Source organism: Lepisosteus platostomus, chromosome 12 (assembly GCF_059453375.1).
Source record: "Lepisosteus platostomus isolate fLepPlt1 chromosome 12, fLepPlt1.hap1, whole genome shotgun sequence".
In the NCBI taxonomy this organism is placed as follows: Eukaryota; Metazoa; Chordata; class Actinopteri; order Semionotiformes; family Lepisosteidae; genus Lepisosteus; species Lepisosteus platostomus.
Window position 1 is genome coordinate 31,609,787 of NC_142622.1, and position 19,189 is coordinate 31,628,975.

Sequence of the window (19,189 nt, forward strand, 5' to 3'; positions counted from 1 at the left end):
TCATTTAGACACTCATTTAACAAATGAAACATATATGAAGAACAATTAGTTGCATTGCCACTAATTCTTCAGATAGATCTCTGAAGACTATTGCCCTTGGTTTTGAGATGATCCTCAGTACTGGCTAGTGACTATTCATCATAAATAATGAGTTAGTATAGCACTTTTCAACCTGAAGGATCCCAAAGTACTTTTTCATATACATGGAGACCCATTTTCATCTGCCACTGAAGTGCAGCACCCTCCTGAGTAACGTGCAGCATCCATTATGGTTCATCAGCCCCACTACACCACTGATTAGGTAGAAAAGGGAGAAATTGCTTTGGCAATTTAATTCATAGAAGAACTTGGGGAGGCCAAATAGGCCTTTTTAGCCAGGACACTTGATGATGTTACTCTAAGGAAAAGTGCCATGGGTTCTTGAATGACCATGTAGTCAAGGCATTGGTTTAGTGTATCCTATAATAAATGGTTTACATTATGAGTGCATTTATGAGGTATGGTGGCACAGTGCTTAACATAAATACTCTGCAGAACTGGGGGCCTGGGTTCAATTCCATTGATGCTATGTGCATGGAGTTTGTATATTTTCCCTGTTTGTGTGGGTTTATTCCTGATACTGCAATTTTCTCCCAGTCCAAAACACAGTACTGGTAGGTTAATTGGATTCTTTAAAAATTGTGTCTGTTGTGTGTGTGTCCCTGAGATGTACCGGTGTTCCATCCAGGATGAATCCTCTCTTGTGCCGGTTGCTTGCCAGGTTTTGGTCTAGGATCTAGCGTGAGCTTGTACTGGATAAGGCAGTTTAGAAAATGGGTGGACAAAGAAAGAGTGGATTGATCCACCATCAACACTAACAGCAGGAACACTAACAGCAGGAACCTGGATTTTTTTGGAGATGTCCCGCCCTAAAACTGACAAGGTCCTGCCTTGCTTATATAACAAGATGATATACTGTAAGTGATCACACAATATCACGTGTTTATTAAACACGTATTTATTGGTATTAAGTTAATCACAAGCAACAGACAAAGCAAATGTGCTTAATACATTATTAAAGCTTCAGCACTCACAAAGGCATGGTTTACAACTTTATTACTAAAGCTGATTGACACATTAGCTATCTGTACATTAAACAAGTGGCGCACGTACCTACTGTACATTGCACATAGTATAACGATAGTTATAATGATAGTTGCATGTATATAACACACACAAGACTGCCATATAATACAAAAAGGTGAAGACCATACCAAGACAACAGTGGGCCAGGTCAGAGTTTGTCCTGAATTCCATAGATAAGCATGTCAATGATCATTTCAAAGGCTTACCCACTACACAAAGCCTCATCAAACATAATTTAAATGAAAAACAATAATCTTTCTCCAGTAAGATCCCACATTATTAAACATGAATGAATAAAATTTAAAATGATCCTAATAAAACTGGTATTTAAAATGCTTTAAGTTAACATGAGACTTCTGTTGTTCAAGTGACTCTTTTATGTGTTTTAACAATGGAGTGATTCTGATTGATTGCAGAATATACTAATTAATTGCCCTGCTATGTTTAAGTAATAAATCTTTCAGAGTGATATTTAAATTCAGAGTCATCTTAGAACTCAAACAACATAGCAAGCCTGATGCATTTGTTGTTTTCCAAATTGTTGTTGCTGTGATTTCAATGCATTCAACTGAACATACAAGTGTGTGAAATCATTTTAATTTCAAAGTTCTTTAAGGCACAAAGAACACATTTTTAATGTATTTATACAGATGGTTTCCTCTTTTTTATTTGTCGAATTGAGCACAAAATCTTGCACAGCAAAAAGAAGGAAGATAGACAAAGTCCATATTTGATCCCTGAAGCTCATAAGGTGCGAGAGTCTCCCAGTATCTTTTGCTCTACCCTGGAAAAATCATGGGATTAAGCATATTAATGCTGTTACAGAAAGAGTGGTGGAAGTGGGTACCTGGCACAAGGATTCAAATGCCTGTAGGAAGGACTTGAACCTACAACCTTAAATTTTTTTATTATATTATGTAAGTCTAAGACATTTAGCATTTTTTTTACTTTTCACTAATTGTTCTTCCATCTTTGAGCAACAATACAGTTCTATGGGCATCTTCAATTTATGTGTATCAATTTTTTAAGATAACAGGGAATCCTGACAGGACTGTATTTCACTGAGTCTACGATAACCAACATGAACCTATGCCGTGCTGCATTCTTTTCAAGTGGGCCAGTGGGGTTCATAGCCCTTCCATGAACTGTTTAAGGATGCCTGTTTCCAGCATTTTCTGTAGTAGAATTTCCTTAGGACATTTTCTAGTAGACACTGGCCAAAGGCACTCATCCTAGGAATGTTGGTGTAGCTGAACCCCCGAACTTTCGGCGGTGCCGTTCTGCATGCAGCCCCGCCCGATCCATGATGCTCTCCTTCAGCTTTTTGTAGTTGTTGGCCACCTGTGTTGGTAAGACATTATCCACCTCCTGCTCCCCTCCAAGCAACAGCAGGGCAAGTCAATATGCCAACTACCCTCAAGCCACTCCACTGCTACTGCTGCCACTTGAATATCGCAATGAATTCTTTAGGGTTGTCAACTGACCCCAACCACCCCAGGTCTCTCCGCCCTTCTAGAGTCACAGACGCTAATGGAGTTTTTAATGAAAGCTCGGGAGGAATGAAGGCAGCCATGCTCATTTGACACTGCTGCTGCAATTCCCACTAATTCTGACGTAAGCAACCGGTCTCCATATATATCAAACATCACCCTCTCCTCTTCCCCGTTCATTTTCTGCATCCCTCCTCCACCTCCCTCCACCTTTGCAGCTGCCCAATTGGTCGCATGGGGGTCCTATCCTCCCCGTCCAACGGCCGGGAGGTTGGCCCTCAGCCAAGCGGGTTACGCCAAATCTCCACATCCCAATAAACGATTCTAATTTCTCCCAAACTTTCGGCTGCTGTCATTCCTCGTGAATTCTAGAATTGTCTAACATTGGGTGTGAAAACATACAGCAGCTAACACAAGTTACCGATTTACAATGCTGTTTTCTCCAGTCTTATTCTTCAGCAATTTTTATGAAACCAAGCATAAGGCCCCACTTGTTACAGGCTGGAGACAAAAAATGACTGCACGAGGTAGTTTGAATTCAGTAAAAACCCAAAATGATCTTAAGAAAAACGAAAGTCTTCATCCACTCTTCCTCTGGTGAGTGGCTTTTTACTTATGCTTGTAGCTTTCTCTTACGGTTGGGGTCCATTTTCTCTCTCTCTCTATCTCTCTCTCAGACTCTTCTTGCTTTTTCCCAGCTACTTCACACACCTGCTAAGAAGATGCAAGATATTTAAATAGGGTAGAGCACAGATGTCAGATATCAGGAATGAAATGCCCAATGTCAGTCAACTGGTGATGTTTTTTAAGAATAATACGATGTATACAGTCTATGTCTCCACAAGGTTATTATTGCAGAGAGTTGGTTTGAAGAATAATTGGCAATTCCAAATTGGTGTCTGAACAATATTCAAAAACTTTTACATTCTAAAACACTTAATGTTATACAGAATAGTATTAATATATACTGTAGTAGTAACAAAGGCACAATCAGATAGATACTTTGTAGCATCCAGATTTAAAGATAAGTTGTTAGTCATATTCTGTTTGCTGTAGTAGACAGATTTGTCTGTCTTGATAGCCTGTGTACTTTAGGTGTTATATAAGATCTGAATACCTGGTAGTTGTCTGGTTAGTCAGTACACAGGCCTCGGTGATGCCTTGTTTGTAAATAAAGTTACTTGTATGTTTTATATGATGTATATTGTGTTGTTTAGTGTGTGTTCTTGTCATTACAAATAAATACGTGTTTAACCCAGTGTACCTGACTTACTATTTTTTTCACCAAAGCAGTAACAGAAAACAAAGAACTCAGGTGCCTTTAATTATACCAACCGCTCGGCTATATTATCGGCAAAATACTTACAATTAAGGGTTTTAATTATTTAACTTATTGATTCATTAATCCAGTAATATCTGACATTCACTATTTTCATAACACATATCTGTAACAATATGTAATGTTATATTTGGAAGGGAATGTTCCTCAAAAACCATAGCTTGCATTAATGTGTTGAGACACCTAAAACGAATGTATTCATTCTCCTTATAATTTAGCATGACAAAAATAGCCTTTGGTGAAAGCATATCATATACATCCATTGCTCTGGGATCCATCACTGAAGGCCTGCCAAATATTCCAGTTGGCTGGACTCCCTTTGGGACCAGCTTCAACTCACCACAGTTGGTGCATTTGCAGGCCCAGCAGCTTTAGGTAATTCAGCTAATTGTTTGTATTTTGGCAGTTCACGATCCCTTGCCTTAGGTCTGTCACAGTTAAAGACTTCTAATATTGCTGTGATATGGTGCAAGTATCCCTGAAATCTTGGGATTGCATGTCTTTTTGTTCATCTGGATAAGCGTCGATAAGAATGCTAGGCCATTTCCCATGTATCAGTCACTTGCATAGATGTTTGAAAGGCAATCACCATGATATGTGTGATTGCAGTGTATCCTGCTGTATTTGAAATGCATTACACAAGTGCCAATACTGGCTTAACTTTTTTGTAAAATTTCTATAAGAGAGTACAATCGCCTGTTATTCTCTTAGCCAAAGAAAAATAGAACAATTTACAATTTAATTTTTAAATGAGAAACAGCAGCATACTGCTGTATGGAACACGGTAAATCCATTTATTGTGTTATGTATGCTGCGAACATACAGAAACTGTTAGGCTGCATTCCCATCTGAGATTTTTGTGTGAGGGAGGCTTGCATGTGGAAATGACTCGACTCCCACTCATTTGAGGAGCAAGCCTAAGTGAAAGAATCAATGTCTTTGATGGTCTGATTTTTTGGTATTAAGCCCTCTAACCCGCATAGCATTAGTTGCCATCTGCAATAGACAAAGCCTAGCTACAATAATTCTGAACATCAAAAAAATCTCAAATGCTATGATATTAACATCATTATGTTTATTCTTGACCAATGTGATAAGGGTATTGTTCTGATACATAGACTAGCAAAACAGAGAATATCACAGAGAAAGGCAAGATCACAGAAAAGAATAATGCATGTGGCAGTTATGACTCCAAGTGTAGACAGGAATGACATTGAAATTTAAATATTGTTACATGCAGTAAATGTATAACTGTAAATCTTTTCAACATAATTGAAGTTATATAACTAGCAATTGCCAACTTTCCATTTAACACTTGTATTTAAATTATTTTTTGCTACTAATACTAATAATTATTATTATTATGTTCAGCAGTCTGTAAAATCAATCACAAAATCAGTGCTTTGAAGTCCATGGGCATGCTCTATATACTGTACTGTACCAGCAAACAAACATCCGAAAGAATACATTACAGTATTACAGTACAGGTAGAGTATTAACATTTCTGATGTTATTAAAGTGTCAATAACAATGCTATTCACTTTTAAGATGTCTTACTTTTTGATGGTGCTAGATATAAACTAATAGTTAAAAAGTATTTTATGGGTAAATATTTAAGTTAATTTATAATATTACCCATCTCTTACATTCTTTCATACACACATTTTTCGTATTTTCTTTGTTGAATTCTGCCACTGTCAATTTGACAGAGATTTTTATTCTTAATTTCTATGTGACTCTATTTATCAACTTTAAGCACCCCAAAGTACTTTTATATTCAGGAAGGTACTCAATTAATCCACCACTGATTTGTAGCACCTACCTGGTTGACATACTGTACAGCAGCCAACGTAATTAACAGGAAATTTAAGGTATTCAAACATTGTGCAAGCTTAAAGTGGAATTTAACACATCTGCTCTTGCTATCAGCTCTATGAGCAAGTATTAAGGATCTATAGTAAACATCAGTTAGACAACTACTACAACACAGTATCCCTTTTCATAATATCATAATAATGGGACATTTGTTTAAATTTGTGAAATTCTAGTCCAGAAGTCAGTGTACCACGTACGTCTTCAACATTTCTTCAATATTTTATTGGGATTTTCTTTTCATCAAAAACCATCAATGAGAAAATGTTAAATAAAAATGGTGATTACCATGACACTATGTAAAATTACATTTGATTCAATAATTCAATGTTTTTTTTTACAAAATAATAATACAAATGCTGTAAGTAAACTATCACAATTCAATTCTTCACACAATATATTTTGAATATATAGTTCTAAATTTCATAGTTCTTATATTAACATCAGAAAAAACTCCTTTTAAACACCCTTATAAACATACTTGTTTATAAGGGTATATTTTCTTATAATAAAATGTGTAGTTTTTAAATCACACTTTTCAACATTTGTTGGTACTGTATGTGTGCCTAAAATGTGAATTACAAATAAATAGAATTCCATGACAAATTACAATATAAAAGGTCAAAATATCTTAGGTTTCAATTAGTTTCAACATTTTAAAGTCTCAGAAGTTCAATGCAATTATACTTTGCGAAGGTTCAGGGAAAATATGGTGCTGTTCATTGTTTCCATCTCTTCCTCATTATGCAGAGTAGAAACTCCTTTTTCCATTAGTGTGTATTAAATAAGTTACCTATGAATATCTTAAGATAGCCTATGCCTTTTCCAAAATCTTTTCCAGAGCTGAGTTCTGCAGAGGAGTAAATTATGTAGATTTCATAAGGATAATTAAGGTTTAACGTGTATAAAAATTCCACACCCATTCATACTCCTCCAAGGCTTTTCCAGTCATCGTGTAATGTACAGTATGTTGGCCTTCTGCACCCCTTCTGTTTTTGTTCTGTTAGCTCTCCTTAGAATATCAGCATTCAGAAAACTTTCTTCCAGTCTCCCTCAGAGGTAAAGGTCCAATCTCGCAACGTGGAAGATAATGCTCCCACAGTGCTATTGCCTCACAGCACCAAAGACCCAAGTTTTGTCCTGGCTTTTGACATCAGTCTGTGTGGATTTTGTTCACAAGGGTTTTTGAAAAGGTGTTACACTTTCTTTCTACCTCCCACAGACATGCTGGCGAGGTTTGATTGATTGTTCCAAGTTGTGTCTCTGTCACCTGCCAAGCGACCAGGTTTGGCTAAAAAGAAAAGAAACTCCCAAACAGCAGTCTTCAAATGCAACAAAACTGGATTTATTGCCATCAAAATAGGGATAAAAAAACCCTCACAGGAGTACTCTCTGCACACCTTTCCTCCTAGGCACCCTCACTCTACTGAACTCTCCCAGTCCCTTTCATAGCCCCACCTTTCCGTGGACCATCCACTTAAAGGGACTCGCTCACATTTTTTAAGAAGTTTAACAGAGACGGGCAATTTGATCAAAATAAAGTATTTAACCATCCATAAAAACGTATACATTTTAACAGAGACATGCAACAGTTATATATCCACTTAAACAAAACAAATAGTCTTACATCTGTTATTTATAGATGGCTCACCAGTAACCTTTCCCTTGAAGATCATTTGTGGGAGCATTGTGGGATACTACAAACAGATCAACACAATACAATACTCCACTGGGGGGAAACACTGCAGTGATTTTAGGGAAACAAAAAAGGTAAGTATCATTCATACTTCATTTGTATCACATACACACTCACAAACATACCAGAAGGGTAGAGGAAAATATTGGAGTATTTCATATTCATCAAAAGAAAAAACAAGCACTCTGTCACAGTCTCTTTTTGTAAACCTTGTAGACATGTATGCTGTATGGTTCAAGTCATGCTTGAGAGCACAAAAGATGAGATATTGTGTGCTCTCCAGCATACCTTGAGCACTATACTTACCATTAGGCTTTGGTTTGCCATGACCGTAATCAGGATAAGAGTCTTACTGATACTAGATGGATGGATAATGCCACCATTAATAATGTTCATGTAACGAAAAACAAAAATAATAATTGATGTTCTGTGGTCTGGACAATCACAAGATATTAAAGCTTGTCCCTAATTCTGAAACTAAAAAATCCAGAAAATATCCAGGTTATCAGGATCAACAAGGCTTGCTAAACTAAAACTTTTTGCAGAAACATTCTGTATACTAAATAGCAATCTAGGGAAAACCAAAAACAGCAAATTACAGAAAACACATGGTAATATCTGAAACCTTCTCTTTACATGAATTCATGAATTCCAGATCCATCAAAACATTTAAGTATCTATTTCATACAATTATTCAGTACTGAACTCAAGTAAGAATGAAAAAGATTTGAATTAAGTGAGAGATGAAAGCCTCCTAGTCCATGACTAACAATGCACTTACACCCTTTGACTGAATCAAACCTTTGATAACACTGTTGCGGTTTAGAGACAATGCATTTAAAATGAAATTTGAAATATTTCATAAAAATACCCAGAGTGCGAATATATTGTATAGAATATCAACAATATTGAATTTAGTATTTAAAACAAGGGGGAAATTCCAACAACTAAAGTTTTCCTTCCACTTTTATTAATGTCTGTTTTGTGCTCTAAGCACATAGATTAATCTCCATGTGCTCACCTCTATTCTTTTACTAGTAGCTGTTTCATCAAAATGATATTCTGCAAAAAAGATTTTAGATGCAATTATTTTACTTCTGAAAATCTAGAGGAGTAAGGAGAAGACGTTTTGATACTGATAGTGAATGAAATTACTCATGATGCTGTGGCTGTATCATTCAAAATTGTCTCTAAATACTGAATTAAAGTGCATAAGTTTAAAATCAACTTTTCTCATTTTAGATACTTCACACCTGAAACCTGAAATTCCATGTCAGTGAAACTGTCCTCTGCAGAATGAGGGATAAGTGAATTTTAAAGTCGTAATTTACAAAATCCATTGATTTAAAAGATTGGGATTACTTTGTTACTTTGCCATATTTTCAGTTTGTCTATTTTGTTTTATGACTAATAGTACAAATATGCTCATGTAGTTGACATAAAATGGAATCAACTGGGTAAATAAGTGACACCAACTACATTGCAAGCAAGGCTTTCAACACAGGTGTGGCTCATGCATTTGTTAAGCAGATAAAAACATAGCAAAAACAAGAAAACTACCTGTTTGCTAATTAGTATTTGATTCTAGGATCTCTTAGCTGTCACGGATGTTGGAAGGGCAAGCTGTGGAACGACAAGGAGAGCAGTAGAGACCCTAAGCGTAGCTGAGAAAGGGGCAACACTGGGGTTAGCCCAGGCTCAGGGGGTCAGACGATGTCGGAGAGAATCCTATGCCCTCAGGCCGTGGACAGGAGTGACCTGGTGCTAGGTGGGTCTCAGGACACCTGTACCCTCAATGCTGAGCGACGTGCAGAGCAGACAGAGGAAGTAAATAGGCTATACAGTACAACGAGACACACCGGAAAGACATGAATAAACACAGGGAACTAGGAACAGGACAGAAGTAGAGTGCCCCCTAGGTGTACTGGGCATGACACTAGCCCTTTCCTGAAACCAGGATATTGGCTTCAAAAACATCACTGGTTAGCTTATTTCATACTTCTACAGCCCTTTATGTAAATAAATGCATCATGTTCTCAGGTTTTAAATTAACTTTAATGTATTTTCTGGTTTGTGTTTCACTGTGTTCATTGTGAAGAAATCTGCTGGGATGACTTTTTCAGTGCCTTTGAAGAATTCAATTAAGTTTAAACCATATATTTTTCAATTACACAGCTGGAACTGATAAAAAAATAGTTTTCTTTTTGTTTATTGCCATTATATGAACACTGCCCTACCAAAATATTAGACAATCATCCAATCCATTCTACCTGAAGAAGTAGAAGACCAAGGCTTTTCTGATGAAGGTAGAAAAGCATCTGAACACATTAACGAAGACAACAGCAGGCATGCCGATTATGTAAATTCACACACCCTCTAGGGCCTACAACCAATGGCTGACAATGAAAAAGCCTAACACGAAGTACAATTCACACAACAAACTAACAAAACAGGGACTGATGGCAGGTTTTACATTTGTGTAAAAAGAACACTGAATTATCTCCATGGGTATCTGTGGAACTGATGCTGTGAAATGTTAAATGTGGACCTACCTACTGTAATATCCATCCATTCTCTAACCACTTTATCTCATACACAGTCAAGCACACACTCACACCAGGACCTATTTTCTCAGAGGCCAATTAACCTACAAGTATGTATTTGGACTGTCGGAGGAAACCAGATTGCCTGGGTGAAACACAGGGAAAACATACATATTCTATGCAGATAGTTCCCCAGATCTGGAAATCATCCAAGGGCCCCAGGACTGCAAAGCAACAATACTAATCACTGTGTCATGGTGCCACCTCCAACTGCTACAATTATTCTGTAATAAAGAGTTGTTCCATCCAGGTTTTGAAGAGTTGGTATCTCATCAGGCTTCACTCCATTTCACTCAATGACTTAAATCAACTCATTATTGTTTTACATGGACAAATTTAACAATTTCTCCCAAATCTTCACATGGTTTGAAGAAACCTAGAAAACCTACAGATGAATCAAAACTAAAGGATTTGACATCTCTACTTTACTATTTTGGTTGGGCAGGATAAATATAAATATCAAGACTATTCTTGATTGTTTCCTACTCCAGATTTATCATCGTAATTTTAGTTTTAAGTGTGTGGTCATGACATTTACCCCTTGAGGTCTAAGGAATTGTTATGTATACTTAAACTAAAATATCAAATACCATCAAGCAATAATTATTTGCTACCCTTTCAGCAGCTCATGCAACTGAAGGTGATGACATAAAATGATTTCTGCATAATCAAACATACCAGATGTAACAAGGTAATTACCCATATTAACACCTTTGTCTGTCTCTATGGTATATCAAGTCTTCCTTTTACACTGTTTAATTATTACTGATAACACCCTTTAAGCTAATATGCAAATAATCCAACTAGCACTTCAGAATATACTGGAATGTACAACGGTGAGTGCTGTTCATTTCTACTAACGGGTTGCCTCTTAACAAAAAATTATAATGATAATAAGAGTATAATTCAGATTATAGGAGGAGGCTATTTGGCCATTTAGCTCATTTTGTTCAAAGAAAGATGGCGGGATATCAGCTTTGACAGCATGGCTTGGTATAATGTTCCTTCTAATAGTTTTACAAAATGAGCAAATTAGATGGTCTCAGAGTCACAAATCTCAATGCTGTGAGGGTGTGTTGAATTTTTGTAACTCAGACATGCTTCAAAATTATCTAATAAACATTATGGCAAAGTAGATTCACTTTTTTCATATACTTTTATTTAATTTACAATGGCATAACAACACTTATTCATCCACATCACATACTGATGCTAGTAACGTGCTATTTAAATTTCATTAATGCATTACTGTTGTAGAACAATATATTACTTTGTACTGCTATAGTTCCTCTATATGGCATTAGACCAAGTGACCAATTCAATTGAATTCAATTTATTTTTATATAGCGCCTTTCACAACAAGGTTGCCTCAAGGCACTTAACAAAGCAAGTGACCATACAGTACATGTTGTGAATACAGAACAGAAAAAACCACAAGACAACAGAGGAGAGTTGGGTCAACTGGCTGCCCAACCCCTTTGGGCATGCTAACATTATACAATTCAAAAAAAGAATAAATGAATAAGGGTATTAATCCATCCATCATGTCTTCTGTATGTCAGTACTCCATGCAGATCCGTGTAGACCAGCAAAATCCTCCTAAATGATACCTATATTCATGACATCCCTCTTGGATCTATAGCAGTGATGCAGCATCCAACTCAGATGGTGCCTAGCCCGGGAGCTATCTAGACATGTGGGGAGTAGAATAAGATAGTTTGGTCAGAACAGATGTAACTACCTGGTGGGCCAACACTGAGACACACAATGGTATGTACAGCAGCACCAGCAGCCATTGTTGCAGCAGGGTATGATGTAAGGTGTGAGTAGGCTAGGCTGAAGTAATAGGTTTTCAGTCTGAACTTGAATACTGAGATTGAGTCGGCATCCCTAACATGGGGTGGAAGAGTGTTCTATAAGTAGTAGGGCATTGCAGTAGTCTAACCTGCTGTATACAAAAGCATGTATTAATTTCTCTGTATCTTGAGTGGAAAGAAACAACTGTAGTTTTGCAATATTTCTTAATGGTAGGAATCACGTTTTTGATACTGTTTTAAGATGAGAATTAAACGAGAGCCTTGTGTCTAATATGACGCCTAGGTTACGTGCTGAGTCTTTGAAGCAAATTTTTAAATCTTCTGAGTTAAGTGCTGAAGTTATAGTAGTCCTATCAGCATTGTTGCCTCCAAACAACAGAACCTCAGTTTTATCAGAGTTGAGTAACAAACACATCCAAGTCTTTACTTCATTAATGCAATTTACTAAAGTGATAACAGACGAGTTGTTAGGTGTAAACGAAATGTATATTTGATTGTCATCAGCATATGAATGAAAGTTAATATTATGTTTTCGTAATATCCTGTTTTCGTATTGGTCCCAGCACTGATCCCTGTGGTACCCCTAATTGAACTGGTGATATTGACGAAGCAGTACAATTTTTAGATATTTGAACATAATGAAAACAATTAATTAAATATGAAGTAAACCACTTAAGGACAGTTCCACACAAGCCAACCTCAAACTCATGCCTGTGTAACAAAACAGAGTGGTCAACCATGTCAAAGGCAGCACTAAGATCTAGAAGAACAAACACTGTTGCATTCCCCATGTCAGTAGCTAACAGGATATCATTTACGGCTCTTGTTAATGCAGTTTCAGTGCTGTGACCTGGTTGCAACCCAGACTGGATTTTCTCAAGTATATTATTTGAGTCCAGATACGATTGAAGTTTGGCCAGAACTATTCTCTCAAGAATTTTAGATAGTAATGGGATGTTTGAGACAGGCCTGTAGTTGTTAAGAACTTGACCAAATGACATACTGTAGAACCACTGAAAAGCATATTCAGAGAAATAATTACTGAAAACAGACTTAATGGAGTTTATAACAAACGTTTGGGAGGGATGACAACAACCAAGCTCAATTGGACTCAGCTGTCAATAATAAGCAATCTCTCCTGACAATCCATTTCTCTCCCAAACGCTATTAATACAGTACCTATGAGATATCTATCTCTCTCTTGCACATCTCTTCCATCCCACTTCCACCCCATCTCCACCTCTGCAGCTGCCCCTTGGTCACCCTGCATGGGGTCCCTCCATGACGCTTTATTCTTGGGTGTTTGTCATTTTCTCGTGAAATCATTTATAAGGCTAAAAGGAAAATAAGAATATATAATAAAAAATGATAGTCCTGGTAGTTTTATTTCTTCTGCATGTAAATATACGTGGTTTGAGAAACAAGGTTACAATGTGTGCGAATCCTAGAGGAAATATTGTATAAAGACAGTTAAAAATTGTATATTAGTTACATATAGTTGATTTTTCCTAGTTGGACATAGAATTGTAAGTATACTCATATTATTATTAATTTTATTATTACAAACCTGTCCTAGCAGCTGATTATGTAGTAAAAACACACATATCTTCTTTTCTTTAATTTATTTAATTAATTTTAACACCAAATGGTTAGGTGAACTACATTAGTAATAAGAAACAAATAGAAAATAATAAAACAGTAATAGGACTTCATTTGATTTGAAAACATTAAAACAAATCAGGCTAATTTGTAACGGAATGACAGTGAAACCAATAAAATGGCTACATGACATCACATTTACATGTGGCTGCATTAGTGATCTGAAGGCTGCATTAGTGATCTGATTGCAAGCAGTGACAATGAATAATAAAACTTGACTTTGTGTTTGAGCTCTCATTTTGTTTTGTTTAGAGCCAAGAATTATAATATCATGTGTAGCAAAGTTTACAACATCCAAATATCAGTGATATCCATAATCGAGCACATCGGTGTTGAATGGAGTCCACAGAGTATCTTTGAGAGTGTTGTTTTAAAAAATGACAGAAATGATCAGGTTTTCCAGCTGCTGCACTCTGATATATGTATGTTGTATATTGGAATATTATACTCATTTGCTTCAGATTACAAACAAGGACAGAGATGGGATCTTAAGCCACTGATGAATCAAGCCAATGTCCTCAGTCTAATGATTGGATGTAATCTGAGTAAGTGTCTGATACCCCCTTTTGATTTTAGGCATGTTACATGGATTCTTATTTTCTTTTTATTTGCCTTTGGTGTAGAACTTTTTTTCTGGTGTTAGGTACCCAGAATCATCCAGAAGATGCTATTATCAGTAAAATGTAAGGTACTGTACATTCAACTGTTTTACTACAATTCAGTGTATCACATTGGTTTATGTTATTTTCCAGCAAATGTTTCAAGCAGAGTGTTACAGTATGTCTATTTCTCTGACATATTTGGTTTTCTTAGTTTTCTGGTACAAATACTGTCACCTAACACCACACTCTAATGAGTTCTCTTTTATGTAGCTTTTGAAAGCTGGTTTCACATCATAATTGCTGTTGTTCTTTTTTGGTTTCTTTTTACGAGACTAAGTAGATCTTTCTCGTTTTCTTTTACATAGTATTGAGAATTAAAATGTGTGCTTATATTCTGCACCTTTATATCCTGTTACCATTTGAGCAGCAATTACGTGGTAGCATTTACTAGTATTTGGTCAAGAGCAAGTATAACATTCAGAGAAGTTTGACTTGGTTACCCGTGTGCATAGTGAAACATACCCAGAATCTACATTGTACCTTGCAATAGAGGTTTGTGACATTCTGTTGACTTTATGTCCACACTTTCCTCTGAGGCAGGGTACTACTTTTAATTTGTTCAACATTTTTTTAGAGGATGAAACACTAGAAGAGACATACTGTATGAACACGACTCCTTTTTCAGTTCATAGTTTCCATGTCTATACCATGCTCATCTAAACACATGGATGCAGTATGTTTGTACTGTATGTAAAACATTGCCAGCACCATGCTATCAGCAGATACAGTCTGCTCTTCCAGTTGTTATGGAGTCTATAACTAAAGTTCGGGAGGGATGACAGCAACCACGCTCAATCATTCCCAGCCGTCAGCGATTAGCAATCACTCCCTTCGTCCTTCCTCCACTGAACACTATAAATACCAAATGCGATATCTCTCTCCCTCGCATGCGACTTTTGCATTCCACCTCCACCCCAGGTCCACCTCTGCAGCTGCCCCTTGGTTACCTTGCGGGGGGGTCCTAGGCTCCTTGTCCTACGGCCAGGAGGTCGGCCCTCAGCCAAGCGGGTTAAGCCAAACGTTCACTCCGCAATAGTTCATTATGCTTTGATTTTGGAGCGTTGTCACTGATATTATATGTAGCTGCTATGTTGTTTTGAAAGTCAACAAATTTCTTCGTAACAAATCTGACAAATATGTTGAACTATCTGATTTTTAAGCTGTTTGTCAAAGTTCTGTTGAAAGTTAATATTCCATGAAAAACTGTTATACAATTTTTGAAAAGAAAACAATGAAGAGCTGTTGATGAGTTGCTTTATATCATATTTAAACACACTGGTGATCCTTGACACATTCTTGCTTTTTGACTACATTTCCTACATCTGAAAGTATATGACTGGAGCAGAAAACATCTGGAAGTTGTGGATAATTCTGCTGAATTCTTTCTAGTATTCCTCATTCTCTGTCGGTAACTAAAGGAATGGCATGTATTTTGTCACCATTTAGTTGCCGCAAACTTTCTGCCTTAAAGTCTACATGATATATTTTGAATTTTCTTTCATGTAGAAAGAATGCAACAGGAAACACTGGATCTGCAACCAAAGTTACATTGTGAATCACAAAAAGTCATAAGTAAAAACACCAAGATTAAATGTTGTGTCATTTGACATAATGTGGAAGAGAGAAATCATGTCAATGAGGGCTTTAACATCACTCATGAGAGCAGGATGGCCAAATGAAACAAGTCAACCTGGGTAGTGTGAAATGTTCCGGACATAGTTTTTCAAATGCAGGGTAACAAGCTGAAGACGTAATTGAAAATGTGCTGTTTTTTGTTTCTTTTTAAACAACATTACTTGTTTCAAATTTCGGGGGCAATCTACAGCAATGTGACTCTCAGAACCATTTTTAATATATGTAGCTTCTCATAGAATTTAGTAGGGTTTTCATGAGATTGTGCTGCCTCCTTAATATGTGTTAATGTAGACTTCATTGTAGAGACAAACACTGTAGCTGTCCAGGATGTTTTTGTTAACCATGTGGAGATGGTTCATACAAAGCCTCACTTCCCAAGTAATGTATGACAAACTGTTTTCTACCCTGTGGTTCCTGTAAGCAATATAGTTTTTCCTCCTTGTATTTTGGTATTCCTGGCTTTCCATAAAAAAGTCATATCAGTTCTTGCTATTCCGCTCTTATTTTGGACATTGGGGATTTTAGAAATCTTAAAGAAATCTTAAGATATCCATCCGTCTTCTACTGTAACTGTTTCTTCCAAGTCAGAGTCGTGGGGGAGCTGGAGCTTGCTCCAGCAAGCAATTGGTGCATGGCAGGCTACACTCTGGAAGACTGACATCTATTTTCAATTCAGGATGCTGCAGATTATTAATGGGTTTGGCTGAGAGATACAACAGTTGAATTATTAACAGCAATTATGATTATGTTAAATTCAGATTATTAACTTAATTATAGTAGATGGTCATATTTAACATAGCCTGATGGAGTATTTCCCTGCTCAGTCTGTTTTTAAACCATTACTAAATGTAACACAGTTGTTGATTCTGACACAGGAAAGGTGTGTGGCATCACATTATGAGGCTTATCTTTTGTGATGCTACAGCTGAAACCTAGAAAAACCTGTCCAAAGATTTTTTATGAAGAGACCATTGTTTAGTTGTTCTCTACAGAGAGAAAGTTGTATATTTAATTCTTCCTGTGTGAAATCTGTACCATGTTTTCATCCCTCTACAAAAAATTCAAGACAACTTTCTGGAGGGTTCTGCTTACCTTCTCTAATTCTGTAGTTATTATGTATTAAATATGTAGCTTTTGCATTTACAGAAAAGTTAGCTACTTTAGTTTTGCTACTGGAGAAAAAACTTTTGCAAATCACCCTGTTGAAATGAAAGTGAAACTTCCTTTCTTACTTTTTATTCACATAAAATTTTAATTTTACTTTTATATTCTGCTTTACTGAACTGCATTCTATAAGGGAATGTATATTGTATTGGGCTCTTATGTCTGTGTTGTAATTTTGTATCTTCATACTAAGGTCTGGTTATAAAGTGCAATTCTAATGATCCTCCCTGGAGTCTATTCCACTGTGACAAGTGATTTCTGATAAAAAATAGATCAGTTTGTGATGATCTAATCCTATTCTTCTCTTGAAGAGAAATATACTGCGGGTTGGCTTATAAAGATGGATGCATATAGCTAAGTAACACTACAGTGAAACCTTGATAAGCCAGCATCAGAGTGTGCAGAACAGGCTCTTTTTACATGTGTGTGGGTTGCCTTTTTCCATAGGATATAAAATCATTGCTTGAAATATTTTGTACATCTAAGTAATTTTTTTAATCTAATGAGATTTTTTTGGATTGCATTGACACTTTTAAAATATCTTAATTGTGTAATAAGTTTAGAATTGTTAAATCTGGAGTGTACAGACTTTATTTAATCATGTGAATCTTCAATAATGTATTAGTAATTCTGGACCTTCTCAAAGTTATTAACTTGTTATTTAATATGATTTGATTTTTAATCAATGCATAGTGTGATTCATTAATGTATATGTTGCCACACAGCTATAAAAGTATTGCCAGTGTTTGGGGTTGTTCTTGGAATTTGTGAAATCTTAAGATCACATACAATTCTCTCTCTGTAGCTTGCTTTGAGTTTGAAAATGAAATATAAAATTAGCACCTTCAGGAGCCAACAGTACCAATACTGGGTACAAAGATTTGGAGATTTCACATAAATGTTTGTCTGAAGCATTAACAGCTATTAGTAAAAAGATGTGCAGGAAAATATGCTGTATTACCATTAGTGGTATAAGATGTTATACCATACTTTTTTCCATGCAGTGATATGACTCTTTATTGTTTACTTTTAGCCACTGTCTACTTTATCCTGCTGGAAAGTGAATATAAATGATTATGAAGTGACACCACTTTGTTTTCCTGTATTCAGGCAATGGAATACTGAAATGAAATGCTACAAAATAAATGTTACTTTTTTTTGCTTTGCTGGATCTGTGTGAGCTAAATCATCAAAACAATCTCCGATAAAACTACCTTGGTATTCTTTTGATTCTTGGAAAAAGAGAAAAACAATCTGAAAAAACAAAAATATTTATGAGATTTTTTTTTCAATTTGACAAAAAGTCCCAACTCAAACACAATGGAAAAATTACAGCGAGAGAGCTGACATGAGTGTTAATGACATATTCAGTGATATTTTGTCAGTAAGACTTTATTTTTGTTTTGATAAAGTATGAATATTGACTAATTGTAATAATAATTTTTACTAATTTACTAATTTTATTTCTGGATATATATTCTTCCATGGTAGTTGCTTGACCTGCTATGTTGGTAATATATGAAAGCAGTTTCTGAGGTTGGTTTCACTTTTACTTACTGTTTTGTCAGATTCTACTTGCATCAACAGTGACTGAGGTTCTAATTCCCTTTGAAATAGAACAAATGAAGAAAGATAATAGAATTTTCTTACCTGAATATTTATGCTCAAGCAACAGTACCAGTAAGCACAGTACATGTACAGTAAGTTTTTCATGAATGGTACAACAAAAAAGTAGTGAGCATATACTTCAGGATTATTAGTCTGAGCTAATCCTGTGCTTTCTAGTTTTGGGAATTATATCCAAAAGTCTTTCTAATAAAAAAAAAATTTAAATAACTTTTCACAAGCAAAATATTTTTAAAACAAAAATTTCTAATCAGACATGCTTATTAAAACCACACTGATGTCAGTTCTGATCACCCTTTGATTTTCGTTGCTGATGTTGTAATAACCAACTTCCTTTTGCGTGTTATTCACTCGCATACAGTGGAAAGACTCTAAATGATTAACTTCAGGTAGGTGGTAGGAGTTAAGAAAAAAACAACTTTCCCACAACAAAAAGAAAAGATTTCTAAGTAATACCAAAAAGGTGACTTGAGAGTCATTTAATCAATGGGAATCTACTCA

At 36.0% G+C, this 19,189-nt stretch overlaps 1 long non-coding RNA gene across 1 annotated transcript; it reads right to left on the minus strand.

The window, feature by feature from the left end:
- Positions 1–11,267: 11,267 nt before the first annotated feature.
- On the minus strand, positions 11,268–18,988 carry LOC148651404 (uncharacterized). Its single transcript, XR_015925533.1, has 2 exons — positions 18,713–18,988; positions 11,268–11,809 (listed from the first exon to the last, which is right to left on the minus strand). It is a non-coding gene; the product is annotated as an uncharacterized LOC148651404 (long non-coding RNA).
- Positions 18,989–19,189: the final 201 nt, after the last annotated feature.